This window comes from Haliotis asinina, chromosome 14, assembly GCF_037392515.1.
Source record: "Haliotis asinina isolate JCU_RB_2024 chromosome 14, JCU_Hal_asi_v2, whole genome shotgun sequence".
NCBI lineage: Eukaryota > Metazoa > Mollusca > Gastropoda > Lepetellida > Haliotidae > Haliotis > Haliotis asinina.
In genome coordinates this window covers 25,715,106-25,741,612 of record NC_090293.1, presented here as the reverse complement: position 1 = coordinate 25,741,612, position 26,507 = coordinate 25,715,106, and the positions used below count along the sequence as shown (strand labels likewise).

General features: G+C 42.4%; 60 non-coding genes across 60 annotated transcripts; all 60 read right to left on the bottom strand.

The window, feature by feature from the left end:
* Positions 1–288: 288 nt before the first annotated feature.
* Trnaq-uug (transfer RNA glutamine (anticodon UUG)) lies at positions 289–360 on the bottom strand. Its single transcript has one exon. It is a non-coding gene; the product is annotated as a tRNA-Gln (tRNA).
* A 264-nt stretch (positions 361–624) lies between these two features.
* Trnaq-cug (transfer RNA glutamine (anticodon CUG)) lies at positions 625–696 on the bottom strand. Its single transcript has one exon. It is a non-coding gene; the product is annotated as a tRNA-Gln (tRNA).
* A 466-nt stretch (positions 697–1,162) lies between these two features.
* Trnaq-uug (transfer RNA glutamine (anticodon UUG)) lies at positions 1,163–1,234 on the bottom strand. The gene has a single exon. It is a non-coding gene; the product is annotated as a tRNA-Gln (tRNA).
* Positions 1,235–1,498: 264 nt separating this feature from the next.
* Trnaq-cug (transfer RNA glutamine (anticodon CUG)) lies at positions 1,499–1,570 on the bottom strand. Its single transcript has one exon. It is a non-coding gene; the product is annotated as a tRNA-Gln (tRNA).
* Positions 1,571–2,041: 471 nt separating this feature from the next.
* Trnaq-uug (transfer RNA glutamine (anticodon UUG)) lies at positions 2,042–2,113 on the bottom strand. Its single transcript has one exon. It is a non-coding gene; the product is annotated as a tRNA-Gln (tRNA).
* Positions 2,114–2,377: 264 nt separating this feature from the next.
* On the bottom strand, positions 2,378–2,449 carry Trnaq-cug (transfer RNA glutamine (anticodon CUG)). The gene has a single exon. It is a non-coding gene; the product is annotated as a tRNA-Gln (tRNA).
* A 471-nt stretch (positions 2,450–2,920) lies between these two features.
* Positions 2,921–2,992, bottom strand: Trnaq-uug (transfer RNA glutamine (anticodon UUG)). Its single transcript has one exon. It is a non-coding gene; the product is annotated as a tRNA-Gln (tRNA).
* A 264-nt stretch (positions 2,993–3,256) lies between these two features.
* On the bottom strand, positions 3,257–3,328 carry Trnaq-cug (transfer RNA glutamine (anticodon CUG)). The gene has a single exon. It is a non-coding gene; the product is annotated as a tRNA-Gln (tRNA).
* A 471-nt stretch (positions 3,329–3,799) lies between these two features.
* Trnaq-uug (transfer RNA glutamine (anticodon UUG)) lies at positions 3,800–3,871 on the bottom strand. Its single transcript has one exon. It is a non-coding gene; the product is annotated as a tRNA-Gln (tRNA).
* Positions 3,872–4,135: 264 nt separating this feature from the next.
* On the bottom strand, positions 4,136–4,207 carry Trnaq-cug (transfer RNA glutamine (anticodon CUG)). Its single transcript has one exon. It is a non-coding gene; the product is annotated as a tRNA-Gln (tRNA).
* Positions 4,208–4,673: 466 nt separating this feature from the next.
* On the bottom strand, positions 4,674–4,745 carry Trnaq-uug (transfer RNA glutamine (anticodon UUG)). Its single transcript has one exon. It is a non-coding gene; the product is annotated as a tRNA-Gln (tRNA).
* A 264-nt stretch (positions 4,746–5,009) lies between these two features.
* On the bottom strand, positions 5,010–5,081 carry Trnaq-cug (transfer RNA glutamine (anticodon CUG)). The gene has a single exon. It is a non-coding gene; the product is annotated as a tRNA-Gln (tRNA).
* A 471-nt stretch (positions 5,082–5,552) lies between these two features.
* On the bottom strand, positions 5,553–5,624 carry Trnaq-uug (transfer RNA glutamine (anticodon UUG)). Its single transcript has one exon. It is a non-coding gene; the product is annotated as a tRNA-Gln (tRNA).
* A 264-nt stretch (positions 5,625–5,888) lies between these two features.
* Positions 5,889–5,960, bottom strand: Trnaq-cug (transfer RNA glutamine (anticodon CUG)). The gene has a single exon. It is a non-coding gene; the product is annotated as a tRNA-Gln (tRNA).
* A 466-nt stretch (positions 5,961–6,426) lies between these two features.
* Positions 6,427–6,498, bottom strand: Trnaq-uug (transfer RNA glutamine (anticodon UUG)). Its single transcript has one exon. It is a non-coding gene; the product is annotated as a tRNA-Gln (tRNA).
* Positions 6,499–6,762: 264 nt separating this feature from the next.
* Trnaq-cug (transfer RNA glutamine (anticodon CUG)) lies at positions 6,763–6,834 on the bottom strand. The gene has a single exon. It is a non-coding gene; the product is annotated as a tRNA-Gln (tRNA).
* Positions 6,835–7,300: 466 nt separating this feature from the next.
* Positions 7,301–7,372, bottom strand: Trnaq-uug (transfer RNA glutamine (anticodon UUG)). Its single transcript has one exon. It is a non-coding gene; the product is annotated as a tRNA-Gln (tRNA).
* A 264-nt stretch (positions 7,373–7,636) lies between these two features.
* On the bottom strand, positions 7,637–7,708 carry Trnaq-cug (transfer RNA glutamine (anticodon CUG)). Its single transcript has one exon. It is a non-coding gene; the product is annotated as a tRNA-Gln (tRNA).
* Positions 7,709–8,174: 466 nt separating this feature from the next.
* Positions 8,175–8,246, bottom strand: Trnaq-uug (transfer RNA glutamine (anticodon UUG)). The gene has a single exon. It is a non-coding gene; the product is annotated as a tRNA-Gln (tRNA).
* A 264-nt stretch (positions 8,247–8,510) lies between these two features.
* Positions 8,511–8,582, bottom strand: Trnaq-cug (transfer RNA glutamine (anticodon CUG)). Its single transcript has one exon. It is a non-coding gene; the product is annotated as a tRNA-Gln (tRNA).
* Positions 8,583–9,048: 466 nt separating this feature from the next.
* Trnaq-uug (transfer RNA glutamine (anticodon UUG)) lies at positions 9,049–9,120 on the bottom strand. Its single transcript has one exon. It is a non-coding gene; the product is annotated as a tRNA-Gln (tRNA).
* Positions 9,121–9,384: 264 nt separating this feature from the next.
* Trnaq-cug (transfer RNA glutamine (anticodon CUG)) lies at positions 9,385–9,456 on the bottom strand. The gene has a single exon. It is a non-coding gene; the product is annotated as a tRNA-Gln (tRNA).
* A 471-nt stretch (positions 9,457–9,927) lies between these two features.
* Trnaq-uug (transfer RNA glutamine (anticodon UUG)) lies at positions 9,928–9,999 on the bottom strand. Its single transcript has one exon. It is a non-coding gene; the product is annotated as a tRNA-Gln (tRNA).
* A 264-nt stretch (positions 10,000–10,263) lies between these two features.
* On the bottom strand, positions 10,264–10,335 carry Trnaq-cug (transfer RNA glutamine (anticodon CUG)). The gene has a single exon. It is a non-coding gene; the product is annotated as a tRNA-Gln (tRNA).
* A 471-nt stretch (positions 10,336–10,806) lies between these two features.
* Positions 10,807–10,878, bottom strand: Trnaq-uug (transfer RNA glutamine (anticodon UUG)). Its single transcript has one exon. It is a non-coding gene; the product is annotated as a tRNA-Gln (tRNA).
* Positions 10,879–11,142: 264 nt separating this feature from the next.
* Positions 11,143–11,214, bottom strand: Trnaq-cug (transfer RNA glutamine (anticodon CUG)). Its single transcript has one exon. It is a non-coding gene; the product is annotated as a tRNA-Gln (tRNA).
* A 466-nt stretch (positions 11,215–11,680) lies between these two features.
* Trnaq-uug (transfer RNA glutamine (anticodon UUG)) lies at positions 11,681–11,752 on the bottom strand. Its single transcript has one exon. It is a non-coding gene; the product is annotated as a tRNA-Gln (tRNA).
* A 264-nt stretch (positions 11,753–12,016) lies between these two features.
* On the bottom strand, positions 12,017–12,088 carry Trnaq-cug (transfer RNA glutamine (anticodon CUG)). Its single transcript has one exon. It is a non-coding gene; the product is annotated as a tRNA-Gln (tRNA).
* Positions 12,089–12,559: 471 nt separating this feature from the next.
* Trnaq-uug (transfer RNA glutamine (anticodon UUG)) lies at positions 12,560–12,631 on the bottom strand. The gene has a single exon. It is a non-coding gene; the product is annotated as a tRNA-Gln (tRNA).
* Positions 12,632–12,895: 264 nt separating this feature from the next.
* Trnaq-cug (transfer RNA glutamine (anticodon CUG)) lies at positions 12,896–12,967 on the bottom strand. Its single transcript has one exon. It is a non-coding gene; the product is annotated as a tRNA-Gln (tRNA).
* Positions 12,968–13,438: 471 nt separating this feature from the next.
* Trnaq-uug (transfer RNA glutamine (anticodon UUG)) lies at positions 13,439–13,510 on the bottom strand. The gene has a single exon. It is a non-coding gene; the product is annotated as a tRNA-Gln (tRNA).
* Positions 13,511–13,774: 264 nt separating this feature from the next.
* Positions 13,775–13,846, bottom strand: Trnaq-cug (transfer RNA glutamine (anticodon CUG)). The gene has a single exon. It is a non-coding gene; the product is annotated as a tRNA-Gln (tRNA).
* A 471-nt stretch (positions 13,847–14,317) lies between these two features.
* Trnaq-uug (transfer RNA glutamine (anticodon UUG)) lies at positions 14,318–14,389 on the bottom strand. Its single transcript has one exon. It is a non-coding gene; the product is annotated as a tRNA-Gln (tRNA).
* A 264-nt stretch (positions 14,390–14,653) lies between these two features.
* Trnaq-cug (transfer RNA glutamine (anticodon CUG)) lies at positions 14,654–14,725 on the bottom strand. Its single transcript has one exon. It is a non-coding gene; the product is annotated as a tRNA-Gln (tRNA).
* A 466-nt stretch (positions 14,726–15,191) lies between these two features.
* Positions 15,192–15,263, bottom strand: Trnaq-uug (transfer RNA glutamine (anticodon UUG)). Its single transcript has one exon. It is a non-coding gene; the product is annotated as a tRNA-Gln (tRNA).
* A 264-nt stretch (positions 15,264–15,527) lies between these two features.
* Trnaq-cug (transfer RNA glutamine (anticodon CUG)) lies at positions 15,528–15,599 on the bottom strand. The gene has a single exon. It is a non-coding gene; the product is annotated as a tRNA-Gln (tRNA).
* Positions 15,600–16,070: 471 nt separating this feature from the next.
* On the bottom strand, positions 16,071–16,142 carry Trnaq-uug (transfer RNA glutamine (anticodon UUG)). Its single transcript has one exon. It is a non-coding gene; the product is annotated as a tRNA-Gln (tRNA).
* A 264-nt stretch (positions 16,143–16,406) lies between these two features.
* Positions 16,407–16,478, bottom strand: Trnaq-cug (transfer RNA glutamine (anticodon CUG)). The gene has a single exon. It is a non-coding gene; the product is annotated as a tRNA-Gln (tRNA).
* Positions 16,479–16,949: 471 nt separating this feature from the next.
* Positions 16,950–17,021, bottom strand: Trnaq-uug (transfer RNA glutamine (anticodon UUG)). The gene has a single exon. It is a non-coding gene; the product is annotated as a tRNA-Gln (tRNA).
* A 264-nt stretch (positions 17,022–17,285) lies between these two features.
* Positions 17,286–17,357, bottom strand: Trnaq-cug (transfer RNA glutamine (anticodon CUG)). The gene has a single exon. It is a non-coding gene; the product is annotated as a tRNA-Gln (tRNA).
* Positions 17,358–17,828: 471 nt separating this feature from the next.
* On the bottom strand, positions 17,829–17,900 carry Trnaq-uug (transfer RNA glutamine (anticodon UUG)). The gene has a single exon. It is a non-coding gene; the product is annotated as a tRNA-Gln (tRNA).
* Positions 17,901–18,164: 264 nt separating this feature from the next.
* Trnaq-cug (transfer RNA glutamine (anticodon CUG)) lies at positions 18,165–18,236 on the bottom strand. Its single transcript has one exon. It is a non-coding gene; the product is annotated as a tRNA-Gln (tRNA).
* Positions 18,237–18,707: 471 nt separating this feature from the next.
* On the bottom strand, positions 18,708–18,779 carry Trnaq-uug (transfer RNA glutamine (anticodon UUG)). Its single transcript has one exon. It is a non-coding gene; the product is annotated as a tRNA-Gln (tRNA).
* A 264-nt stretch (positions 18,780–19,043) lies between these two features.
* Trnaq-cug (transfer RNA glutamine (anticodon CUG)) lies at positions 19,044–19,115 on the bottom strand. Its single transcript has one exon. It is a non-coding gene; the product is annotated as a tRNA-Gln (tRNA).
* Positions 19,116–19,586: 471 nt separating this feature from the next.
* Trnaq-uug (transfer RNA glutamine (anticodon UUG)) lies at positions 19,587–19,658 on the bottom strand. Its single transcript has one exon. It is a non-coding gene; the product is annotated as a tRNA-Gln (tRNA).
* Positions 19,659–19,922: 264 nt separating this feature from the next.
* Positions 19,923–19,994, bottom strand: Trnaq-cug (transfer RNA glutamine (anticodon CUG)). The gene has a single exon. It is a non-coding gene; the product is annotated as a tRNA-Gln (tRNA).
* A 471-nt stretch (positions 19,995–20,465) lies between these two features.
* Trnaq-uug (transfer RNA glutamine (anticodon UUG)) lies at positions 20,466–20,537 on the bottom strand. The gene has a single exon. It is a non-coding gene; the product is annotated as a tRNA-Gln (tRNA).
* A 264-nt stretch (positions 20,538–20,801) lies between these two features.
* Positions 20,802–20,873, bottom strand: Trnaq-cug (transfer RNA glutamine (anticodon CUG)). Its single transcript has one exon. It is a non-coding gene; the product is annotated as a tRNA-Gln (tRNA).
* A 471-nt stretch (positions 20,874–21,344) lies between these two features.
* Trnaq-uug (transfer RNA glutamine (anticodon UUG)) lies at positions 21,345–21,416 on the bottom strand. The gene has a single exon. It is a non-coding gene; the product is annotated as a tRNA-Gln (tRNA).
* Positions 21,417–21,680: 264 nt separating this feature from the next.
* Trnaq-cug (transfer RNA glutamine (anticodon CUG)) lies at positions 21,681–21,752 on the bottom strand. The gene has a single exon. It is a non-coding gene; the product is annotated as a tRNA-Gln (tRNA).
* A 466-nt stretch (positions 21,753–22,218) lies between these two features.
* Positions 22,219–22,290, bottom strand: Trnaq-uug (transfer RNA glutamine (anticodon UUG)). The gene has a single exon. It is a non-coding gene; the product is annotated as a tRNA-Gln (tRNA).
* Positions 22,291–22,554: 264 nt separating this feature from the next.
* Positions 22,555–22,626, bottom strand: Trnaq-cug (transfer RNA glutamine (anticodon CUG)). Its single transcript has one exon. It is a non-coding gene; the product is annotated as a tRNA-Gln (tRNA).
* Positions 22,627–23,097: 471 nt separating this feature from the next.
* Trnaq-uug (transfer RNA glutamine (anticodon UUG)) lies at positions 23,098–23,169 on the bottom strand. The gene has a single exon. It is a non-coding gene; the product is annotated as a tRNA-Gln (tRNA).
* A 264-nt stretch (positions 23,170–23,433) lies between these two features.
* On the bottom strand, positions 23,434–23,505 carry Trnaq-cug (transfer RNA glutamine (anticodon CUG)). Its single transcript has one exon. It is a non-coding gene; the product is annotated as a tRNA-Gln (tRNA).
* Positions 23,506–23,971: 466 nt separating this feature from the next.
* Trnaq-uug (transfer RNA glutamine (anticodon UUG)) lies at positions 23,972–24,043 on the bottom strand. The gene has a single exon. It is a non-coding gene; the product is annotated as a tRNA-Gln (tRNA).
* A 264-nt stretch (positions 24,044–24,307) lies between these two features.
* On the bottom strand, positions 24,308–24,379 carry Trnaq-cug (transfer RNA glutamine (anticodon CUG)). Its single transcript has one exon. It is a non-coding gene; the product is annotated as a tRNA-Gln (tRNA).
* A 466-nt stretch (positions 24,380–24,845) lies between these two features.
* Positions 24,846–24,917, bottom strand: Trnaq-uug (transfer RNA glutamine (anticodon UUG)). The gene has a single exon. It is a non-coding gene; the product is annotated as a tRNA-Gln (tRNA).
* Positions 24,918–25,181: 264 nt separating this feature from the next.
* Positions 25,182–25,253, bottom strand: Trnaq-cug (transfer RNA glutamine (anticodon CUG)). Its single transcript has one exon. It is a non-coding gene; the product is annotated as a tRNA-Gln (tRNA).
* A 471-nt stretch (positions 25,254–25,724) lies between these two features.
* Positions 25,725–25,796, bottom strand: Trnaq-uug (transfer RNA glutamine (anticodon UUG)). The gene has a single exon. It is a non-coding gene; the product is annotated as a tRNA-Gln (tRNA).
* A 264-nt stretch (positions 25,797–26,060) lies between these two features.
* On the bottom strand, positions 26,061–26,132 carry Trnaq-cug (transfer RNA glutamine (anticodon CUG)). The gene has a single exon. It is a non-coding gene; the product is annotated as a tRNA-Gln (tRNA).
* Between the last annotated feature and the right edge of the window lie 375 nt (positions 26,133–26,507).

Here is a 26,507-nt window from a genome sequence, read left to right as displayed (position 1 = left end):
CAAAGTCAATCAGCGGGGCGTTTCGTCTTAATTTTATCTCTGTCTATTCTCTGCCTTCAGATCTTGACATTTCTATTTAATGGGGACATTACTTCTGACCGAATGTTGACGTTTGCTTCTCAATGGAGAAAATAAAATGTGTTATGTATACAATTATATTGCAGGCGCTTTGGTTGGTTTATATACCCCCAACATCATCAATGAGAATGACCTGCCTTTCGTTGAAGTCATCAGTGGCTATCTTACGTGCATTTGGGCCAATTTGACAATGTTCTGCTGCAAAAATATAGGTCCCACCGAGATTTGAACTCGGATCGCTGGATTCAAAGTCCAGAGTGCTAACCATTACACCATGGGACCAGTTGACAGCTTAGCCTAATAGATATGGATCATTTTCCAGTTAAGCCAAGAGGACGTATCTGGGGACACACACATGTTGTTATCCTACATTAGATTGTGGACTGGGAGAAACCCTTCAAATGGAATAATATTAGGCATTGGATTTGGGTGTGATGTAGAGGTGTAAAGGTAGTTTGCCCCGGCCAGTGTAGTCTTCTCATTCAGTATGCTTTGTTTCCTACATCCCAATCAAAATGAATTAAAATCTTGCTAAAAACCAGCAGTAGGTCCTACCGAGATTTGAACTCGGATCGCTGGATTCAGAGTCCAGAGTGCTAACCATTACACCATAGGACCGCACATCACAATACCAAAGTCTTAAGCATTACAAACTTACTGATAATCCCTTCCCTTGAGATTGGCGTGACTGAGCCACTGTGACGCCTGCTAAATTCCATGTGCGACTTGTCAAGGTGTAGTTGTGGTGTGGAGCATGTGCTACATTGTCAGGACGTAGATACTACGCAATAAGGTACCTCACAAAGTCAATCAGCGGGGCGTTTCGTCTTAATTTCATCTCTGTCTATTCTCTGCCTTCAGATCTTGACATTTCTATTTAATGGGGACATTACTTCTGACCGAATGTTGACGTTTGCTTCCCAATGGAGAAATGTGTTATGTAAAACAATTATATTGCAGGCGCTTTGGTTGGTTTATATACCCCCAACATCATCAATGAGAATGACCTGCCTTTCGTTGAAGTCATCAGTGGCTATCTTACGTGCATTTGGGCCAATTTGACAATGTTCTGCTGCAAAAATATAGGTCCCACCGAGATTTGAACTCGGATCGCTGGATTCAAAGTCCAGAGTGCTAACCATTACACCATGGGACCAGTTGACAGCTTAGCCTAATAGATATGGATCATTTTCCAGTTAAGCCAAGAGGACGTATCTGGGGACACACACATGTTGTTATCCTACATTAGATTGTGGACTGGGAGAAACCCTTCAAATGGAATAATATTAGGCATTGGATTTGGGTGTGATGTAGAGGTGTAAAGGTAGTTTGCCCCGGCCAGTGTAGTCTTCTCATTCAGTATGCTTTGTTTCCTACATCCCGATCAAAATGAATTAAAATCTTGCTAAAAACCAGCAGTAGGTCCTACCGAGATTTGAACTCGGATCGCTGGATTCAGAGTCCAGAGTGCTAACCATTACACCATAGGACCGCACATCACAATACCAAAGTCTTAAGCATTACAAACTTACTGATAATCCCTTCCCTTGAGATTGGCGTGACTGAGCCACTGTGACGCCTGCTAAATTCCATGTGCGACTTGTCAAGGTGTAGTTGTGGTGTGGAGCATGTGCTACATTGTCAGGACGTAGATACTACGCAATAAGGTACCTCACAAAGTCAATCAGCGGGGCGTTTCGTCTTAATTTTATCTCTGTCTATTCTCTGCCTTCAGATCTTGACATTTCTATTTAATGGGGACATTACTTCTGACCGAATGTTGACGTTTGCTTCTCAGTGGAGAAAATAAAATGTGTTATGTATACAATTATATTGCAGGCGCTTTGGTTGGTTTATATACCCCCAACATCATCAATGAGAATGACCTGCCTTTCGTTGAAGTCATCAGTGGCTATCTTACGTGCATTTGGGCCAATTTGACAATGTTCTGCTGCAAAAATATAGGTCCCACCGAGATTTGAACTCGGATCGCTGGATTCAAAGTCCAGAGTGCTAACCATTACACCATGGGACCAGTTGACAGCTTAGCCTAATAGATATGGATCATTTTCCAGTTAAGCCAAGAGGACGTATCTGGGGACACACACATGTTGTTATCCTACATTAGATTGTGGACTGGGAGAAACCCTTCAAATGGAATAATATTAGGCATTGGATTTGGGTGTGATGTAGAGGTGTAAAGGTAGTTTGCCCCGGCCAGTGTAGTCTTCTCATTCAGTATGCTTTGTTTCCTACATCCCGATCAAAATGAATTAAAATCTTGCTAAAAACCAGCAGTAGGTCCTACCGAGATTTGAACTCGGATCGCTGGATTCAGAGTCCAGAGTGCTAACCATTACACCATAGGACCGCACATCACAATACCAAAGTCTTAAGCATTACAAACTTACTGATAATCCCTTCCCTTGAGATTGGCGTGACTGAGCCACTGTGACGCCTGCTAAATTCCATGTGCGACTTGTCAAGGTGTAGTTGTGGTGTGGAGCATGTGCTACATTGTCAGGACGTAGATACTACGCAATAAGGTACCTCACAAAGTCAATCAGCGGGGCGTTTCGTCTTAATTTTATCTCTGTCTATTCTCTGCCTTCAGATCTTGACATTTCTATTTAATGGGGACATTACTTCTGACCGAATGTTGACGTTTGCTTCTCAATGGAGAAAATAAAATGTGTTATGTATACAATTATATTGCAGGCGCTTTGGTTGGTTTATATACCCCCAACATCATCAATGAGAATGACCTGCCTTTCGTTGAAGTCATCAGTGGCTATCTTACGTGCATTTGGGCCAATTTGACAATGTTCTGCTGCAAAAATATAGGTCCCACCGAGATTTGAACTCGGATCGCTGGATTCAAAGTCCAGAGTGCTAACCATTACACCATGGGACCAGTTGACAGCTTAGCCTAATAGATATGGATCATTTTCCAGTTAAGCTAAGAGGACGTATCTGGGGACACACACATGTTGTTATCCTACATTAGATTGTGGACTGGGAGAAACCCTTCAAATGGAATAATATTAGGCATTGGATTTGGGTGTGATGTAGAGGTGTAAAGGTAGTTTGCCCCGGCCAGTGTAGTCTTCTCATTCAGTATGCTTTGTTTCCTACATCCCAATCAAAATGAATTAAAATCTTGCTAAAAACCAGCAGTAGGTCCTACCGAGATTTGAACTCGGATCGCTGGATTCAGAGTCCAGAGTGCTAACCATTACACCATAGGACCGCACATCACAATACCAAAGTCTTAAGCATTACAAACTTACTGATAATCCCTTCCCTTGAGATTGGCGTGACTGAGCCACTGTGACGCCTGCTAAATTCCATGTGCGACTTGTCAAGGTGTAGTTGTGGTGTGGAGCATGTGCTACATTGTCAGGACGTAGATACTACGCAATAAGGTACCTCACAAAGTCAATCAGCGGGGCGTTTCGTCTTAATTTTATCTCTGTCTATTCTCTGCCTTCAGATCTTGACATTTCTATTTAATGGGGACATTACTTCTGACCGAATGTTGACGTTTGCTTCTCAATGGAGAAAATAAAATGTGTTATGTATACAATTATATTGCAGGCGCTTTGGTTGGTTTATATACCCCCAACATCATCAATGAGAATGACCTGCCTTTCGTTGAAGTCATCAGTGGCTATCTTACGTGCATTTGGGCCAATTTGACAATGTTCTGCTGCAAAAATATAGGTCCCACCGAGATTTGAACTCGGATCGCTGGATTCAAAGTCCAGAGTGCTAACCATTACACCATGGGACCAGTTGACAGCTTAGCCTAATAGATATGGATCATTTTCCAGTTAAGCCAAGAGGACGTATCTGGGGACACACACATGTTGTTATCCTACATTAGATTGTGGACTGGGAGAAACCCTTCAAATGGAATAATATTAGGCATTGGATTTGGGTGTGATGTAGAGGTGTAAAGGTAGTTTGCCCCGGCCAGTGTAGTCTTCTCATTCAGTATGCTTTGTTTCCTACATCCCAATCAAAATGAATTAAAATCTTGCTAAAAACCAGCAGTAGGTCCTACCGAGATTTGAACTCGGATCGCTGGATTCAGAGTCCAGAGTGCTAACCATTACACCATAGGACCGCACATCACAATACCAAAGTCTTAAGCATTACAAACTTACTGATAATCCCTTCCCTTGAGATTGGCGTGACTGAGCCACTGTGACGCCTGCTAAATTCCATGTGCGACTTGTCAAGGTGTAGTTGTGGTGTGGAGCATGTGCTACATTGTCAGGACGTAGATACTACGCAATAAGGTACCTCACAAAGTCAATCAGCGGGGCGTTTCGTCTTAATTTCATCTCTGTCTATTCTCTGCCTTCAGATCTTGACATTTCTATTTAATGGGGACATTACTTCTGACCGAATGTTGACGTTTGCTTCCCAATGGAGAAATGTGTTATGTAAAACAATTATATTGCAGGCGCTTTGGTTGGTTTATATACCCCCAACATCATCAATGAGAATGACCTGCCTTTCGTTGAAGTCATCAGTGGCTATCTTACGTGCATTTGGGCCAATTTGACAATGTTCTGCTGCAAAAATATAGGTCCCACCGAGATTTGAACTCGGATCGCTGGATTCAAAGTCCAGAGTGCTAACCATTACACCATGGGACCAGTTGACAGCTTAGCCTAATAGATATGGATCATTTTCCAGTTAAGCTAAGAGGACGTATCTGGGGACACACACATGTTGTTATCCTACATTAGATTGTGGACTGGGAGAAACCCTTCAAATGGAATAATATTAGGCATTGGATTTGGGTGTGATGTAGAGGTGTAAAGGTAGTTTGCCCCGGCCAGTGTAGTCTTCTCATTCAGTATGCTTTGTTTCCTACATCCCGATCAAAATGAATTAAAATCTTGCTAAAAACCAGCAGTAGGTCCTACCGAGATTTGAACTCGGATCGCTGGATTCAGAGTCCAGAGTGCTAACCATTACACCATAGGACCGCACATCACAATACCAAAGTCTTAAGCATTACAAACGTACTGATAATCCCTTCCCTTGAGATTGGCGTGACTGAGCCACTGTGACGCCTGCTAAATTCCATGTGCGACTTGTCAAGGTGTAGTTGTGGTGTGGAGCATGTGCTACATTGTCAGGACGTAGATACTACGCAATAAGGTACCTCACAAAGTCAATCAGCGGGGCGTTTCGTCTTAATTTTATCTCTGTCTATTCTCTGCCTTCAGATCTTGACATTTCTATTTAATGGGGACATTACTTCTGACCGAATGTTGACGTTTGCTTCTCAATGGAGAAAATAAAATGTGTTATGTATACAATTATATTGCAGGCGCTTTGGTTGGTTTATATACCCCCAACATCATCAATGAGAATGACCTGCCTTTCGTTGAAGTCATCAGTGGCTATCTTACGTGCATTTGGGCCAATTTGACAATGTTCTGCTGCAAAAATATAGGTCCCACCGAGATTTGAACTCGGATCGCTGGATTCAAAGTCCAGAGTGCTAACCATTACACCATGGGACCAGTTGACAGCTTAGCCTAATAGATATGGATCATTTTCCAGTTAAGCTAAGAGGACGTGTCTGGGGACACACACATGTTGTTATCCTACATTAGATTGTGGACTGGGAGAAACCCTTCAAATGGAATAATATTAGGCATTGGATTTGGGTGTGATGTAGAGGTGTAAAGGTAGTTTGCCCCGGCCAGTGTAGTCTTCTCATTCAGTATGCTTTGTTTCCTACATCCCGATCAAAATGAATTAAAATCTTGCTAAAAACCAGCAGTAGGTCCTACCGAGATTTGAACTCGGATCGCTGGATTCAGAGTCCAGAGTGCTAACCATTACACCATAGGACCGCACATCACAATACCAAAGTCTTAAGCATTACAAACTTACTGATAATCCCTTCCCTTGAGATTGGCGTGACTGAGCCACTGTGACGCCTGCTAAATTCCATGTGCGACTTGTCAAGGTGTAGTTGTGGTGTGGAGCATGTGCTACATTGTCAGGACGTAGATACTACGCAATAAGGTACCTCACAAAGTCAATCAGCGGGGCGTTTCGTCTTAATTTCATCTCTGTCTATTCTCTGCCTTCAGATCTTGACATTTCTATTTAATGGGGACATTACTTCTGACCGAATGTTGACGTTTGCTTCCCAATGGAGAAATGTGTTATGTAAAACAATTATATTGCAGGCGCTTTGGTTGGTTTATATACCCCCAACATCATCAATGAGAATGACCTGCCTTTCGTTGAAGTCATCAGTGGCTATCTTACGTGCATTTGGGCCAATTTGACAATGTTCTGCTGCAAAAATATAGGTCCCACCGAGATTTGAACTCGGATCGCTGGATTCAAAGTCCAGAGTGCTAACCATTACACCATGGGACCAGTTGACAGCTTAGCCTAATAGATATGGATCATTTTCCAGTTAAGCCAAGAGGACGTATCTGGGGACACACACATGTTGTTATCCTACATTAGATTGTGGACTGGGAGAAACCCTTCAAATGGAATAATATTAGGCATTGGATTTGGGTGTGATGTAGAGGTGTAAAGGTAGTTTGCCCCGGCCAGTGTAGTCTTCTCATTCAGTATGCTTTGTTTCCTACATCCCAATCAAAATGAATTAAAATCTTGCTAAAAACCAGCAGTAGGTCCTACCGAGATTTGAACTCGGATCGCTGGATTCAGAGTCCAGAGTGCTAACCATTACACCATAGGACCGCACATCACAATACCAAAGTCTTAAGCATTACAAACTTACTGATAATCCCTTCCCTTGAGATTGGCGTGACTGAGCCACTGTGACGCCTGCTAAATTCCATGTGCGACTTGTCAAGGTGTAGTTGTGGTGTGGAGCATGTGCTACATTGTCAGGACGTAGATACTACGCAATAAGGTACCTCACAAAGTCAATCAGCGGGGCGTTTCGTCTTAATTTCATCTCTGTCTATTCTCTGCCTTCAGATCTTGACATTTCTATTTAATGGGGACATTACTTCTGACCGAATGTTGACGTTTGCTTCTCAATGGAGAAATGTGTTATGTAAAACAATTATATTGCAGGCGCTTTGGTTGGTTTATATACCCCCAACATCATCAATGAGAATGACCTGCCTTTCGTTGAAGTCATCAGTGGCTATCTTACGTGCATTTGGGCCAATTTGACAATGTTCTGCTGCAAAAATATAGGTCCCACCGAGATTTGAACTCGGATCGCTGGATTCAAAGTCCAGAGTGCTAACCATTACACCATGGGACCAGTTGACAGCTTAGCCTAATAGATATGGATCATTTTCCAGTTAAGCCAAGAGGACGTATCTGGGGACACACACATGTTGTTATCCTACATTAGATTGTGGACTGGGAGAAACCCTTCAAATGGAATAATATTAGGCATTGGATTTGGGTGTGATGTAGAGGTGTAAAGGTAGTTTGCCCCGGCCAGTGTAGTCTTCTCATTCAGTATGCTTTGTTTCCTACATCCCAATCAAAATGAATTAAAATCTTGCTAAAAACCAGCAGTAGGTCCTACCGAGATTTGAACTCGGATCGCTGGATTCAGAGTCCAGAGTGCTAACCATTACACCATAGGACCGCACATCACAATACCAAAGTCTTAAGCATTACAAACTTACTGATAATCCCTTCCCTTGAGATTGGCGTGACTGAGCCACTGTGACGCCTGCTAAATTCCATGTGCGACTTGTCAAGGTGTAGTTGTGGTGTGGAGCATGTGCTACATTGTCAGGACGTAGATACTACGCAATAAGGTACCTCACAAAGTCAATCAGCGGGGCGTTTCGTCTTAATTTCATCTCTGTCTATTCTCTGCCTTCAGATCTTGACATTTCTATTTAATGGGGACATTACTTCTGACCGAATGTTGACGTTTGCTTCCCAATGGAGAAATGTGTTATGTAAAACAATTATATTGCAGGCGCTTTGGTTGGTTTATATACCCCCAACATCATCAATGAGAATGACCTGCCTTTCGTTGAAGTCATCAGTGGCTATCTTACGTGCATTTGGGCCAATTTGACAATGTTCTGCTGCAAAAATATAGGTCCCACCGAGATTTGAACTCGGATCGCTGGATTCAAAGTCCAGAGTGCTAACCATTACACCATGGGACCAGTTGACAGCTTAGCCTAATAGATATGGATCATTTTCCAGTTAAGCTAAGAGGAAGTATCTGGGGACACACACATGTTGTTATCCTACATTAGATTGTGGACTGGGAGAAACCCTTCAAATGGAATAATATTAGGCATTGGATTTGGGTGTGATGTAGAGGTGTAAAGGTAGTTTGCCCCGGCCAGTGTAGTCTTCTCATTCAGTATGCTTTGTTTCCTACATCCCAATCAAAATGAATTAAAATCTTGCTAAAAACCAGCAGTAGGTCCTACCGAGATTTGAACTCGGATCGCTGGATTCAGAGTCCAGAGTGCTAACCATTACACCATAGGACCGCACATCACAATACCAAAGTCTTAAGCATTACAAACTTACTGATAATCCCTTCCCTTGAGATTGGCGTGACTGAGCCACTGTGACGCCTGCTAAATTCCATGTGCGACTTGTCAAGGTGTAGTTGTGGTGTGGAGCATGTGCTACATTGTCAGGACGTAGATACTACGCAATAAGGTACCTCACAAAGTCAATCAGCGGGGCGTTTCGTCTTAATTTCATCTCTGTCTATTCTCTGCCTTCAGATCTTGACATTTCTATTTAATGGGGACATTACTTCTGACCGAATGTTGACGTTTGCTTCTCAATGGAGAAATGTGTTATGTAAAACAATTATATTGCAGGCGCTTTGGTTGGTTTATATACCCCCAACATCATCAATGAGAATGACCTGCCTTTCGTTGAAGTCATCAGTGGCTATCTTACGTGCATTTGGGCCAATTTGACAATGTTCTGCTGCAAAAATATAGGTCCCACCGAGATTTGAACTCGGATCGCTGGATTCAAAGTCCAGAGTGCTAACCATTACACCATGGGACCAGTTGACAGCTTAGCCTAATAGATATGGATCATTTTCCAGTTAAGCTAAGAGGAAGTATCTGGGGACACACACATGTTGTTATCCTACATTAGATTGTGGACTGGGAGAAACCCTTCAAATGGAATAATATTAGGCATTGGATTTGGGTGTGATGTAGAGGTGTAAAGGTAGTTTGCCCCGGCCAGTGTAGTCTTCTCATTCAGTATGCTTTGTTTCCTACATCCCGATCAAAATGAATTAAAATCTTGCTAAAAACCAGCAGTAGGTCCTACCGAGATTTGAACTCGGATCGCTGGATTCAGAGTCCAGAGTGCTAACCATTACACCATAGGACCGCACATCACAATACCAAAGTCTTAAGCATTACAAACTTACTGATAATCCCTTCCCTTGAGATTGGCGTGACTGAGCCACTGTGACGCCTGCTAAATTCCATGTGCGACTTGTCAAGGTGTAGTTGTGGTGTGGAGCATGTGCTACATTGTCAGGACGTAGATACTACGCAATAAGGTACCTCACAAAGTCAATCAGCGGGGCGTTTCGTCTTAATTTTATCTCTGTCTATTCTCTGCCTTCAGATCTTGACATTTCTATTTAATGGGGACATTACTTCTGACCGAATGTTGACGTTTGCTTCTCAATGGAGAAAATAAAATGTGTTATGTATACAATTATATTGCAGGCGCTTTGGTTGGTTTATATACCCCCAACATCATCAATGAGAATGACCTGCCTTTCGTTGAAGTCATCAGTGGCTATCTTACGTGCATTTGGGCCAATTTGACAATGTTCTGCTGCAAAAATATAGGTCCCACCGAGATTTGAACTCGGATCGCTGGATTCAAAGTCCAGAGTGCTAACCATTACACCATGGGACCAGTTGACAGCTTAGCCTAATAGATATGGATCATTTTCCAGTTAAGCTAAGAGGAAGTATCTGGGGACACACACATGTTGTTATCCTACATTAGATTGTGGACTGGGAGAAACCCTTCAAATGGAATAATATTAGGCATTGGATCTGGGTGTGATGTAGAGGTGTAAAGGTAGTTTGCCCCGGCCAGTGTAGTCTTCTCATTCAGTATGCTTTGTTTCCTACATCCCAATCAAAATGAATTAAAATCTTGCTAAAAAACATTGGTAGGTCCTACAGAGATTTGAACTCGGATGGCTGGATTCAGAGTCCAGAGTGCTAACCATTACACCATAGGACCGCACATCACAATACCAAAGTCTTAAGCATTACAAACTTACTGATAATCCCTTCCCTTGAGATTGGCGTGACTGAGCCACTGTGACGCCTGCTAAATTCCATGTGCGACTTGTCAAGGTGTAGTTGTGGTGTGGAGCATGTGCTACATTGTCAGGACGTAGATACTACGCAATAAGGTACCTCACAAAGTCAATCAGCGGGGCGTTTCGTCTTAATTTTATCTCTGTCTATTCTCTGCCTTCAGATCTTGACATTTCTATTTAATGGGGACATTACTTCTGACCGAATGTTGACGTTTGCTTCCCAATGGAGAAAATAAAATGTGTTATGTATACAATTATATTGCAGGCGCTTTGGTTGGTTTATATACCCCCAACATCATCAATGAGAATGACCTGCCTTTCGTTGAAGTCATCAGTGGCTATCTTACGTGCATTTGGGCCAATTTGACAATGTTCTGCTGCAAAAATATAGGTCCCACCGAGATTTGAACTCGGATCGCTGGATTCAAAGTCCAGAGTGCTAACCATTACACCATGGGACCAGTTGACACCTTAGCCTAATGGATATGGATCATTTTCCAGTTAAGCTAAGAGGAAGTATCTGGGGACACACACATGTTGTTATCTTACATTAGATTGTGGACTGGGAGAAACCCTTCAAATGGAATAATATTAGGCATTGGATTTGGGTGTGATGTAGAGGTGTAAAGGTAGTTTGCCCCGGCCAGTGTAGTCTTCTCATTCAGTATGCTTTGTTTCCTACATCCCAATCAAAATGAATTAAAATCTTGCTAAAAACCAGCAGTAGGTCCTACCGAGATTTGAACTCGGATCGCTGGATTCAGAGTCCAGAGTGCTAACCATTACACCATAGGACCGCACATCACAATACCAAAGTCTTAAGCATTACAAACTTACTGATAATCCCTTCCCTTGAGATTGGCGTGACTGAGCCACTGTGACGCCTGCTAAATTCCATGTGCGACTTGTCAAGGTGTAGTTGTGGTGTGGAGCATGTGCTACATTGTCAGGACGTAGATACTACGCAATAAGGTACCTCACAAAGTCAATCAGCGGGGCGTTTCGTCTTAATTTCATCTCTGTCTATTCTCTGCCTTCAGATCTTGACATTTCTATTTAATGGGGACATTACTTCTGACCGAATGTTGACGTTTGCTTCCCAATGGAGAAATGTGTTATGTAAAACAATTATATTGCAGGCGCTTTGGTTGGTTTATATACCCCCAACATCATCAATGAGAATGACCTCCCTTTCGTTGAAGTCATCAGTGGCTATCTTACGTGCATTTGGGCCAATTTGACAATGTTCTGCTGCAAAAATATAGGTCCCACCGAGATTTGAACTCGGATCGCTGGATTCAAAGTCCAGAGTGCTAACCATTACACCATGGGACCAGTTGACAGCTTAGCCTAATAGATATGGATCATTTTCCAGTTAAGCTAAGAGGAAGTATCTGGGGACACACACATGTTGTTATCCTACATTAGATTGTGGACTGGGAGAAACCCTTCAAATGGAATAATATTAGGCATTGGATTTGGGTGTGATGTAGAGGTGTAAAGGTAGTTTGCCCCGGCCAGTGTAGTCTTCTCATTCAGTATGCTTTGTTTCCTACATCCCAATCAAAATGAATTAAAATCTTGCTAAAAACCAGCAGTAGGTCCTACCGAGATTTGAACTCGGATCGCTGGATTCAGAGTCCAGAGTGCTAACCATTACACCATAGGACCGCACATCACAATACCAAAGTCTTAAGCATTACAAACTTACTAATAATCCCTTCCCTTGAGATTGGCGTGACTGAGCCACTGTGACGCCTGCTAAATTCCATGTGCGACTTGTCAAGGTGTAGTTGTGGTGTGGAGCATGTGCTACATTGTCAGGACGTAGATACTACGCAATAAGGTACCTCACAAAGTCAATCAGCGGGGCGTTTCGTCTTAATTTTATCTCTGTCTATTCTCTGCCTTCAGATCTTGACATTTCTATTTAATGGGGACATTACTTCTGACCGAATGTTGACGTTTGCTTCTCAATGGAGAAAATAAAATGTGTTATGTATACAATTATATTGCAGGCGCTTTGGTTGGTTTATATACCCCCAACATCATCAATGAGAATGACCTGCCTTTCGTTGAAGTCATCAGTGGCTATCTTACGTGCATTTGGGCCAATTTGACAATGTTCTGCTGCAAAAATATAGGTCCCACCGAGATTTGAACTCGGATCGCTGGATTCAAAGTCCAGAGTGCTAACCATTACACCATGGGACCAGTTGACAGCTTAGCCTAATAGATATGGATCATTTTCCAGTTAAGCTAAGAGGAAGTATCTGGGGACACACACATGTTGTTATCCTACATTAGATTGTGGACTGGGAGAAACCCTTCAAATGGAATAATATTAGGCATTGGATTTGGGTGTGATGTAGAGGTGTAAAGGTAGTTTGCCCCGGCCAGTGTAGTCTTCTCATTCAGTATGCTTTGTTTCCTACATCCCGATCAAAATGAATTAAAATCTTGCTAAAAACCAGCAGTAGGTCCTACCGAGATTTGAACTCGGATCGCTGGATTCAGAGTCCAGAGTGCTAACCATTACACCATAGGACCGCACATCACAATACCAAAGTCTTAAGCATTACAAACTTACTGATAATCCCTTCCCTTGAGATTGGCGTGACTGAGCCACTGTGACGCCTGCTAAATTCCATGTGCGACTTGTCAAGGTGTAGTTGTGGTGTGGAGCATGTGCTACATTGTCAGGACGTAGATACTACGCAATAAGGTACCTCACAAAGTCAATCAGCGGGGCGTTTCGTCTTAATTTTATCTCTGTCTATTCTCTGCCTTCAGATCTTGACATTTCTATTTAATGGGGACATTACTTCTGACCGAATGTTGACGTTTGCTTCTCAATGGAGAAAATAAAATGTGTTATGTATACAATTATATTGCAGGCGCTTTGGTTGGTTTATATACCCCCAACATCATCAATGAGAATGACCTGCCTTTCGTTGAAGTCATCAGTGGCTATCTTACGTGCATTTGGGCCAATTTGACAATGTTCTGCTGCAAAAATATAGGTCCCACCGAGATTTGAACTCGGATCGCTGGATTCAAAGTCCAGAGTGCTAACCATTACACCATGGGACCAGTTGACAGCTTAGCCTAATAGATATGGATCATTTTCCAGTTAAGCTAAGAGGACGTATCTGGGGACACACACATGTTGTTATCCTACATTAGATTGTGGACTGGGAGAAACCCTTCAAATGGAATAATATTAGGCATTGGATCTGGGTGTGATGTAGAGGTGTAAAGGTAGTTTGCCCCGGCCAGTGTAGTCTTCTCATTCAGTATGCTTTGTTTCCTACATCCCAATCAAAATGAATTAAAATCTTGCTAAAAAACATTGATAGGTCCTACAGAGATTTGAACTCGGATGGCTGGATTCAGAGTCCAGAGTGCTAACCATTACACCATAGGACCGCACATCACAATACCAAAGTCTTAAGCATTACAAACTTACTGATAATCCCTTCCCTTGAGATTGGCGTGACTGAGCCACTGTGACGCCTGCTAAATTCCATGTGCGACTTGTCAAGGTGTAGTTGTGGTGTGGAGCATGTGCTACATTGTCAGGACGTAGATACTACGCAATAAGGTACCTCACAAAGTCAATCAGCGGGGCGTTTCGTCTTAATTTTATCTCTGTCTATTCTCTGCCTTCAGATCTTGACATTTCTATTTAATGGGGACATTACTTCTGACCGAATGTTGACGTTTGCTTCTCAATGGAGAAAATAAAATGTGTTATGTATACAATTATATTGCAGGCGCTTTGGTTGGTTTATATACCCCCAACATCATCAATGAGAATGACCTGCCTTTCGTTGAAGTCATCAGTGGCTATCTTACGTGCATTTGGGCCAATTTGACAATGTTCTGCTGCAAAAATATAGGTCCCACCGAGATTTGAACTCGGATCGCTGGATTCAAAGTCCAGAGTGCTAACCATTACACCATGGGACCAGTTGACACCTTAGCCTAATGGATATGGATCATTTTCCAGTTAAGCTAAGAGGAAGTATCTGGGGACACACACATGTTGTTATCTTACATTAGATTGTGGACTGGGAGAAACCCTTCAAATGGAATAATATTAGGCATTGGATTTGGGTGTGATGTAGAGGTGTAAAGGTAGTTTGCCCCGGCCAGTGTAGTCTTCTCATTCAGTATGCTTTGTTTCCTACATCCCAATCAAAATGAATTAAAATCTTGCTAAAAAACATTGGTAGGTCCTACCGAGATTTGAACTCGGATCGCTGGATTCAGAGTCCAGAGTGCTAACCATTACACCATAGGACCGCACATCACAATACCAAAGTCTTAAGCATTACAAACTTACTGATAATCCCTTCCCTTGAGATTGGCGTGACTGAGCCACTGTGACGCCTGCTAAATTCCATGTGCGACTTGTCAAGGTGTAGTTGTGGTGTGGAGCATGTGCTACATTGTCAGGACGTAGATACTACGCAATAAGGTACCTCACAAAGTCAATCAACGGGGCGTTTCGTCTTAATTTCATCTCTGTCTATTCTCTGCCTTCAGATCTTGACATTTCTATTTAATGGGGACATTACTTCTGACCGAATGTTGACGTTTGCTTCCCAATGGAGAAATGTGTTATGTAAAACAATTATATTGCAGGCGCTTTGGTTGGTTTATATACCCCCAACATCATCAATGAGAATGACCTCCCTTTCGTTGAAGTCATCAGTGGCTATCTTACGTGCATTTGGGCCAATTTGACAATGTTCTGCTGCAAAAATATAGGTCCCACCGAGATTTGAACTCGGATCGCTGGATTCAAAGTCCAGAGTGCTAACCATTACACCATGGGACCAGTTGACAGCTTAGCCTAATAGATATGGATCATTTTCCAGTTAAGCTAAGAGGAAGTATCTGGGGACACACACATGTTGTTATCCTACATTAGATTGTGGACTGGGAGAAACCCTTCAAATGGAATAATATTAGGCATTGGATTTGGGTGTGATGTAGAGGTGTAAAGGTAGTTTGCCCCGGCCAGTGTAGTCTTCTCATTCAGTATGCTTTGTTTCCTACATCCCAATCAAAATGAATTAAAATCTTGCTAAAAACCAGCAGTAGGTCCTACCGAGATTTGAACTCGGATCGCTGGATTCAGAGTCCAGAGTGCTAACCATTACACCATAGGACCGCACATCACAATACCAAAGTCTTAAGCATTACAAACTTACTGATAATCCCTTCCCTTGAGATTGGCGTGACTGAGCCACTGTGACGCCTGCTAAATTCCATGTGCGACTTGTCAAGGTGTAGTTGTGGTGTGGAGCATGTGCTACATTGTCAGGACGTAGATACTACGCAATAAGGTACCTCACAAAGTCAATCAGCGGGGCGTTTCGTCTTAATTTTATCTCTGTCTATTCTCTGCCTTCAGATCTTGACATTTCTATTTAATGGGGACATTACTTCTGACCGAATGTTGACGTTTGCTTCTCAATGGAGAAAATAAAATGTGTTATGTATACAATTATATTGCAGGCGCTTTGGTTGGTTTATATACCCCCAACATCATCAATGAGAATGACCTGCCTTTCGTTGAAGTCATCAGTGGCTATCTTACGTGCATTTGGGCCAATTTGACAATGTTCTGCTGCAAAAATATAGGTCCCACCGAGATTTGAACTCGGATCGCTGGATTCAAAGTCCAGAGTGCTAACCATTACACCATGGGACCAGTTGACAGCTTAGCCTAATAGATATGGATCATTTTCCAGTTAAGCTAAGAGGAAGTATCTGGGGACACACACATGTTGTTATCCTACATTAGATTGTGGACTGGGAGAAACCCTTCAAATGGAATAATATTAGGCATTGGATTTGGGTGTGATGTAGAGGTGTAAAGGTAGTTTGCCCCGGCCAGTGTAGTCTTCTCATTCAGTATGCTTTGTTTCCTACATCCCGATCAAAATGAATTAAAATCTTGCTAAAAACCAGCAGTAGGTCCTACCGAGATTTGAACTCGGATCGCTGGATTCAGAGTCCAGAGTGCTAACCATTACACCATAGGACCGCACATCACAATACCAAAGTCTTAAGCATTACAAACTTACTGATAATCCCTTCCCTTGAGATTGGCGTGACTGAGCCACTGTGACGCCTGCTAAATTCCATGTGCGACTTGTCAAGGTGTAGTTGTGGTGTGGAGCATGTGCTACATTGTCAGGACGTAGATACTACGCAATAAGGTACCTCACAAAGTCAATCAGCGGGGCGTTTCGTCTTAATTTTATCTCTGTCTATTCTCTGCCTTCAGATCTTGACATTTCTATTTAATGGGGACATTACTTCTGACCGAATGTTGACGTTTGCTTCTCAATGGAGAAAATAAAATGTGTTATGTATACAATTATATTGCAGGCGCTTTGGTTGGTTTATATACCCCCAACATCATCAATGAGAATGACCTGCCTTTCGTTGAAGTCATCAGTGGCTATCTTACGTGCATTTGGGCCAATTTGACAATGTTCTGCTGCAAAAATATAGGTCCCACCGAGATTTGAACTCGGATCGCTGGATTCAAAGTCCAGAGTGCTAACCATTACACCATGGGACCAGTTGACAGCTTAGCCTAATAGATATGGATCATTTTCCAGTTAAGCTAAGAGGACGTATCTGGGGACACACACATGTTGTTATCCTACATTAGATTGTGGACTGGGAGAAACCCTTCAAATGGAATAATATTAGGCATTGGATCTGGGTGTGATGTAGAGGTGTAAAGGTAGTTTGCCCCGGCCAGTGTAGTCTTCTCATTCAGTATGCTTTGTTTCCTACATCCCAATCAAAATGAATTAAAATCTTGCTAAAAAACATTGGTAGGTCCTACAGAGATTTGAACTCGGATGGCTGGATTCAGAGTCCAGAGTGCTAACCATTACACCATAGGACCGCACATCACAATACCAAAGTCTTAAGCATTACAAACTTACTGATAATCCCTTCCCTTGAGATTGGCGTGACTGAGCCACTGTGACGCCTGCTAAATTCCATGTGCGACTTGTCAAGGTGTAGTTGTGGTGTGGAGCATGTGCTACATTGTCAGGACGTAGATACTACGCAATAAGGTACCTCACAAAGTCAATCAGCGGGGCGTTTCGTCTTAATTTTATCTCTGTCTATTCTCTGCCTTCAGATCTTGACATTTCTATTTAATGGGGACATTACTTCTGACCGAATGTTGACGTTTGCTTCTCAATGGAGAAAATAAAATGTGTTATGTATACAATTATATTGCAGGCGCTTTGGTTGGTTTATATACCCCCAACATCATCAATGAGAATGACCTGCCTTTCGTTGAAGTCATCAGTGGCTATCTTACGTGCATTTGGGCCAATTTGACAATGTTCTGCTGCAAAAATATAGGTCCCACCGAGATTTGAACTCGGATCGCTGGATTCAAAGTCCAGAGTGCTAACCATTACACCATGGGACCAGTTGACAGCTTAGCCTAATAGATATGGATCATTTTCCAGTTAAGCTAAGAGGAAGTATCTGGGGACACACACATGTTGTTATCCTACATTAGATTGTGGACTGGGAGAAACCCTTCAAATGGAATAATATTAGGCATTGGATTTGGGTGTGATGTAGAGGTGTAAAGGTAGTTTGCCCCGGCCAGTGTAGTCTTCTCATTCAGTATGCTTTGTTTCCTACATCCCAATCAAAATGAATTAAAATCTTGCTAAAAACCAGCAGTAGGTCCTACCGAGATTTGAACTCGGATCGCTGGATTCAGAGTCCAGAGTGCTAACCATTACACCATAGGACCGCACATCACAATACCAAAGTCTTAAGCATTACAAACTTACTGATAATCCCTTCCCTTGAGATTGGCGTGACTGAGCCACTGTGACGCCTGCTAAATTCCATGTGCGACTTGTCAAGGTGTAGTTGTGGTGTGGAGCATGTGCTACATTGTCAGGACGTAGATACTACGCAATAAGGTACCTCACAAAGTCAATCAGCGGGGCGTTTCGTCTTAATTTTATCTCTGTCTATTCTCTGCCTTCAGATCTTGACATTTCTATTTAATGGGGACATTACTTCTGACCGAATGTTGACGTTTGCTTCTCAATGGAGAAAATAAAATGTGTTATGTATACAATTATATTGCAGGCGCTTTGGTTGGTTTATATACCCCCAACATCATCAATGAGAATGACCTGCCTTTCGTTGAAGTCATCAGTGGCTATCTTACGTGCATTTGGGCCAATTTGACAATGTTCTGCTGCAAAAATATAGGTCCCACCGAGATTTGAACTCGGATCGCTGGATTCAAAGTCCAGAGTGCTAACCATTACACCATGGGACCAGTTGACAGCTTAGCCTAATAGATATGGATCATTTTCCAGTTAAGCTAAGAGGAAGTATCTGGGGACACACACATGTTGTTATCCTACATTAGATTGTGGACTGGGAGAAACCCTTCAAATGGAATAATATTAGGCATTGGATTTGGGTGTGATGTAGAGGTGTAAAGGTAGTTTGCCCCGGCCAGTGTAGTCTTCTCATTCAGTATGCTTTGTTTCCTACATCCCGATCAAAATGAATTAAAATCTTGCTAAAAACCAGCAGTAGGTCCTACCGAGATTTGAACTCGGATCGCTGGATTCAGAGTCCAGAGTGCTAACCATTACACCATAGGACCGCACATCACAATACCAAAGTCTTAAGCATTACAAACTTACTGATAATCCCTTCCCTTGAGATTGGCGTGACTGAGCCACTGTGACGCCTGCTAAATTCCATGTGCGACTTGTCAAGGTGTAGTTGTGGTGTGGAGCATGTGCTACATTGTCAGGACGTAGATACTACGCAATAAGGTACCTCACAAAGTCAATCAGCGGGGCGTTTCGTCTTAATTTTATCTCTGTCTATTCTCTGCCTTCAGATCTTGACATTTCTATTTAATGGGGACATTACTTCTGACCGAATGTTGACGTTTGCTTCTCAATGGAGAAAATAAAATGTGTTATGTATACAATTATATTGCAGGCGCTTTGGTTGGTTTATATACCCCCAACATCATCAATGAGAATGACCTGCCTTTCGTTGAAGTCATCAGTGGCTATCTTACGTGCATTTGGGCCAATTTGACAATGTTCTGCTGCAAAAATATAGGTCCCACCGAGATTTGAACTCGGATCGCTGGATTCAAAGTCCAGAGTGCTAACCATTACACCATGGGACCAGTTGACAGCTTAGCCTAATAGATATGGATCATTTTCCAGTTAAGCTAAGAGGACGTATCTGGGGACACACACATGTTGTTATCCTACATTAGATTGTGGACTGGGAGAAACCCTTCAAATGGAATAATATTAGGCATTGGATCTGGGTGTGATGTAGAGGTGTAAAGGTAGTTTGCCCCGGCCAGTGTAGTCTTCTCATTCAGTATGCTTTGTTTCCTACATCCCAATCAAAATGAATTAAAATCTTGCTAAAAAACATTGGTAGGTCCTACAGAGATTTGAACTCGGATGGCTGGATTCAGAGTCCAGAGTGCTAACCATTACACCATAGGACCGCACATCACAATACCAAAGTCTTAAGCATTACAAACTTACTGATAATCCCTTCCCTTGAGATTGGCGTGACTGAGCCACTGTGACGCCTGCTAAATTCCATGTGCGACTTGTCAAGGTGTAGTTGTGGTGTGGAGCATGTGCTACATTGTCAGGACGTAGATACTACGCAATAAGGTACCTCACAAAGTCAATCAGCGGGGCGTTTCGTCTTAATTTTATCTCTGTCTATTCTCTGCCTTCAGATCTTGACATTTCTATTTAATGGGGACATTACTTCTGACCGAATGTTGACGTTTGCTTCTCAATGGAGAAAATAAAATGTGTTATGTATACAATTATATTGCAGGCGCTTTGGTTGGTTTATATACCCCCAACATCATCAATGAGAATGACCTGCCTTTCGTTGAAGTCATCAGTGGCTATCTTACGTGCATTTGGGCCAATTTGACAATGTTCTGCTGCAAAAATATAGGTCCCACCGAGATTTGAACTCGGATCGCTGGATTCAAAGTCCAGAGTGCTAACCATTACACCATGGGACCAGTTGACAGCTTAGCCTAATAGATATGGATCATTTTCCAGTTAAGCTAAGAGGAAGTATCTGGGGACACACACATGTTGTTATCCTACATTAGATTGTGGACTGGGAGAAACCCTTCAAATGGAATAATATTAGGCATTGGATTTGGGTGTGATGTAGAGGTGTAAAGGTAGTTTGCCCCGGCCAGTGTAGTCTTCTCATTCAGTATGCTTTGTTTCCTACATCCCAATCAAAATGAATTAAAATCTTGCTAAAAACCAGCAGTAGGTCCTACCGAGATTTGAACTCGGATCGCTGGATTCAGAGTCCAGAGTGCTAACCATTACACCATAGGACCGCACATCACAATACCAAAGTCTTAAGCATTACAAACTTACTGATAATCCCTTCCCTTGAGATTGGCGTGACTGAGCCACTGTGACGCCTGCTAAATTCCATGTGCGACTTGTCAAGGTGTAGTTGTGGTGTGGAGCATGTGCTACATTGTCAGGACGTAGATACTACGCAATAAGGTACCTCACAAAGTCAATCAGCGGGGCGTTTCGTCTTAATTTTATCTCTGTCTATTCTCTGCCTTCAGATCTTGACATTTCTATTTAATGGGGACATTACTTCTGACCGAATGTTGACGTTTGCTTCCCAATGGAGAAAATAAAATGTGTTATGTATACAATTATATTGCAGGCGCTTTGGTTGGTTTATATACCCCCAACATCATCAATGAGAATGACCTGCCTTTCGTTGAAGTCATCAGTGGCTATCTTACGTGCATTTGGGCCAATTTGACAATGTTCTGCTGCAAAAATATAGGTCCCACCGAGATTTGAACTCGGATCGCTGGATTCAAAGTCCAGAGTGCTAACCATTACACCATGGGACCAGTTGACAGCTTAGCCTAATAGATATGGATCATTTTCCAGTTAAGCTAAGAGGAAGTATCTGGGGACACACACATGTTGTTATCCTACATTAGATTGTGGACTGGGAGAAACCCTTCAAATGGAATAATATTAGGCATTGGATTTGGGTGTGATGTAGAGGTGTAAAGGTAGTTTGCCCCGGCCAGTGTAGTCTTCTCATTCAGTATGCTTTGTTTCCTACATCCCAATCAAAATGAATTAAAATCTTGCTAAAAAACATTGGTAGGTCCTACCGAGATTTGAACTCGGATCGCTGGATTCAGAGTCCAGAGTGCTAACCATTACACCATAGGACCGCACATCACAATACCAAAGTCTTAAGCATTACAAACTTACTGATAATCCCTTCCCTTGAGATTGGCGTGACTGAGCCACTGTGACGCCTGCTAAATTCCATGTGCGACTTGTCAAGGTGTAGTTGTGGTGTGGAGCATGTGCTACATTGTCAGGACGTAGATACTACGCAATAAGGTACCTCACAAAGTCAATCAGCGGGGCGTTTCGTCTTAATTTCATCTCTGTCTATTCTCTGCCTTCAGATCTTGACATTTCTATTTAATGGGGACATTACTTCTGACCGAATGTTGACGTTTGCTTCCCAATGGAGAAATGTGTTATGTAAAACAATTATATTGCAGGCGCTTTGGTTGGTTTATATACCCCCAACATCATCAATGAGAATGACCTGCCTTTCGTTGAAGTCATCAGTGGCTATCTTACGTGCATTTGGGCCAATTTGACAATGTTCTGCTGCAAAAATATAGGTCCCACCGAGATTTGAACTCGGATCGCTGGATTCAAAGTCCAGAGTGCTAACCATTACACCATGGGACCAGTTGACAGCTTAGCCTAATAGATATGGATCATTTTCCAGTTAAGCTAAGAGGACGTATCTGGGGACACACACATGTTGTTATCCTACATTAGATTGTGGACTGGGAGAAACCCTTCAAATGGAATAATATTAGGCATTGGATTTGGGTGTGATGTAGAGGTGTAAAGGTAGTTTGCCCCGGCCAGTGTAGTCTTCTCATTCAGTATGCTTTGTTTCCTACATCCCGATCAAAATGAATTAAAATCTTGCTAAAAACCAGCAGTAGGTCCTACCGAGATTTGAACTCGGATCGCTGGATTCAGAGTCCAGAGTGCTAACCATTACACCATAGGACCGCACATCACAATACCAAAATCTTAAGCATTACAAACTTACTGATAATCCCTTCCCTTGAGATTGGCGTGACTGAGCCACTGTGACGCCTGCTAAATTCCATGTGCGACTTGTCAAGGTGTAGTTGTGGTGTGGAGCATGTGCTACATTGTCAGGACGTAGATACTACGCAATAAGGTACCTCACAAAGTCAATCAGCGGGGCGTTTCGTCTTAATTTCATCTCTGTCTATTCTCTGCCTTCAGATCTTGACATTTCTATTTAATGGGGACATTACTTCTGACCGAATGTTGACGTTTGCTTCTCAATGGAGAAAATAAAATGTGTTATGTATACAATTATATTGCAGGCGCTTTGGTTGGTTTATATACCCCCAACATCATCAGTGAGAATGACCTGCCTTTCGTTGAAGTCATCAGTGGCTATCTTACGTGCATTTGGGCCAATTTGACAATGTTCTGCTGCAAAAATATAGGTCCCACCGAGATTTGAACTCGGATCGCTGGATTCAAAGTCCAGAGTGCTAACCATTACACCATGGGACCAGTTGACAGCTTAGCCTAATAGATATGGATCATTTTCCAGTTAAGCTAAGAGGACGTATCTGGGGACACACACATGTTGTTATCCTACATTAGATTGTGGACTGGGAGAAACCCTTCAAATGGAATAATATTAGGCATTGGATTTGGGTGTGATGTAGAGGTGTAAAGGTAGTTTGCCCCGGCCAGTGTAGTCTTCTCATTCAGTATGCTTTGTTTCCTACATCCCGATCAAAATGAATTAAAATCTTGCTAAAAAACATTGGTAGGTCCTACCGAGATTTGAACTCGGATCGCTGGATTCAGAGTCCAGAGTGCTAACCATTACACCATAGGACCGCACATCACAATACCAAAGTCTTAAGCATTACAAACTTACTGATAATCCCTTCCCTTGAGATTGGCGTGACTGAGCCACTGTGACGCCTGCTAAATTCCATGTGCGACTTGTCAAGGTGTAGTTGTGGTGTGGAGCATGTGCTACATTGTCAGGACGTAGATACTACGCAATAAGGTACCTCACAAAGTCAATCAGCGGGGCGTTTCGTCTTAATTTCATCTCTGTCTATTCTCTGCCTTCAGATCTTGACATTTCTATTTAATGGGGACATTACTTCTGACCGAATGTTGACGTTTGCTTCCCAATGGAGAAATGTGTTATGTAAAACAATTATATTGCAGGCGCTTTGGTTGGTTTATATACCCCCAACATCATCAATGAGAATGACCTGCCTTTCGTTGAAGTCATCAGTGGCTATCTTACGTGCATTTGGGCCAATTTGACAATGTTCTGCTGCAAAAATATAGGTCCCACCGAGATTTGAACTCGGATCGCTGGATTCAAAGTCCAGAGTGCTAACCATTACACCATGGGACCAGTTGACAGCTTAGCCTAATAGATATGGATCATTTTCCAGTTAAGCTAAGAGGAAGTATCTGGGGACACACACATGTTGTTATCCTACATTAGATTGTGGACTGGGAGAAACCCTTCAAATGGAATAATATTAGGCATTGGATTTGGGTGTGATGTAGAGGTGTAAAGGTAGTTTGCCCCGGCCAGTGTAGTCTTCTCATTCAGTATGCTTTGTTTCCTACATCCCAATCAAAATGAATTAAAATCTTGCTAAAAACCAGCAGTAGGTCCTACCGAGATTTGAACTCGGATCGCTGGATTCAGAGTCCAGAGTGCTAACCATTACACCATAGGACCGCACATCACAATACCAAAGTCTTAAGCACTACAAACTTACTGATAATCCCTTCCCTTGAGATTGGCGTGACTGAGCCACTGTGACGCCTGCTAAATTCCATGTGCGACTTGTCAAGGTGTAGTTGTGGTGTGGAGCATGTGCTACATTGTCAGGACGTAGATACTACGCAATAAGGTACCTCACAAAGTCAATCAGCGGGGCGTTTCGTCTTAATTTCATCTCTGTCTATTCTCTGCCTTCAGATCTTGACATTTCTATTTAATGGGGACATTACTTCTGACCGAATGTTGACGTTTGCTTCCCAATGGAGAAATGTGTTATGTAAAACAATTATATTGCAGGCGCTTTGGTTGGTTTATATACCCCCAACATCATCAATGAGAATGACCTGCCTTTCGTTGAAGTCATCAGTGGCTATCTTACGTGCATTTGGGCCAATTTGACAATGTTCTGCTGCAAAAATATAGGTCCCACCGAGATTTGAACTCGGATCGCTGGATTCAAAGTCCAGAGTGCTAACCATTACACCATGGGACCAGTTGACAGCTTAGCCTAATAGATATGGATCATTTTCCAGTTAAGCTAAGAGGACGTATCTGGGGACACACACATGTTGTTATCCTACATTAGATTGTGGACTGGGAGAAACCCTTCAAATGGAATAATATTAGGCATTGGATTTGGGTGTGATGTAGAGGTGTAAAGGTAGTTTGCCCCGGCCAGTGTAGTCTTCTCATTCAGTATGCTTTGTTTCCTACATCCCGATCAAAATGAATTAAAATCTTGCTAAAAACCAGCAGTAGGTCCTACCGAGATTTGAACTCGGATCGCTGGATTCAGAGTCCAGAGTGCTAACCATTACACCATAGGACCGCACATCACAATACCAAAGTCTTAAGCATTACAAACTTACTGATAATCCCTTCCCTTGAGATTGGCGTGACTGAGCCACTGTGACGCCTGCTAAATTCCATGTGCGACTTGTCAAGGTGTAGTTGTGGTGTGGAGCATGTGCTACATTGTCAGGACGTAGATACTACGCAATAAGGTACCTCACAAAGTCAATCAGCGGGGCGTTTCGTCTTAATTTTATCTCTGTCTATTCTCTGCCTTCAGATCTTGACATTTCTATTTAATGGGGACATTACTTCTGACCGAATGTTGACGTTTGCTTCTCAATGGAGAAAATAAAATGTGTTATGTATACAATTATATTGCAGGCGCTTTGGTTGGTTTATATACCCCCAACATCATCAATGAGAATGACCTGCCTTTCGTTGAAGTCATCAGTGGCTATCTTACGTGCATTTGGGCCAATTTGACAATGTTCTGCTGCAAAAATATAGGTCCCACCGAGATTTGAACTCGGATCGCTGGATTCAAAGTCCAGAGTGCTAACCATTACACCATGGGACCAGTTGACACCTTAGCCTAATGGATATGGATCATTTTCCAGTTAAGCTAAGAGGAAGTATCTGGGGACACACACATGTTGTTATCTTACATTAGATTGTGGACTGGGAGAAACCCTTCAAATGGAATAATATTAGGCATTGGATTTGGGTGTGATGTAGAGGTGTAAAGGTAGTTTGCCCCGGCCAGTGTAGTCTTCTCATTCAGTATGCTTTGTTTCCTACATCCCGATCAAAATGAATTAAAATCTTGCTAAAAACCAGCAGTAGGTCCTACCGAGATTTGAACTCGGATCGCTGGATTCAGAGTCCAGAGTGCTAACCATTACACCATAGGACCGCACATCACAATACCAAAGTCTTAAGCATTACAAACTTACTGATAATCCCTTCCCTTGAGATTGGCGTGACTGAGCCACTGTGACGCCTGCTAAATTCCATGTGCGACTTGTCAAGGTGTAGTTGTGGTGTGGAGCATGTGCTACATTGTCAGGACGTAGATACTACGCAATAAGGTACCTCACAAAGTCAATCAGCGGGGCGTTTCGTCTTAATTTTATCTCTGTCTATTCTCTGCCTTCAGATCTTGACATTTCTATTTAATGGGGACATTACTTCTGACCGAATGTTGACGTTTGCTTCTCAATGGAGAAAATAAAATGTGTTATGTATACAATTATATTGCAGGCGCTTTGGTTGGTTTATATACCCCCAA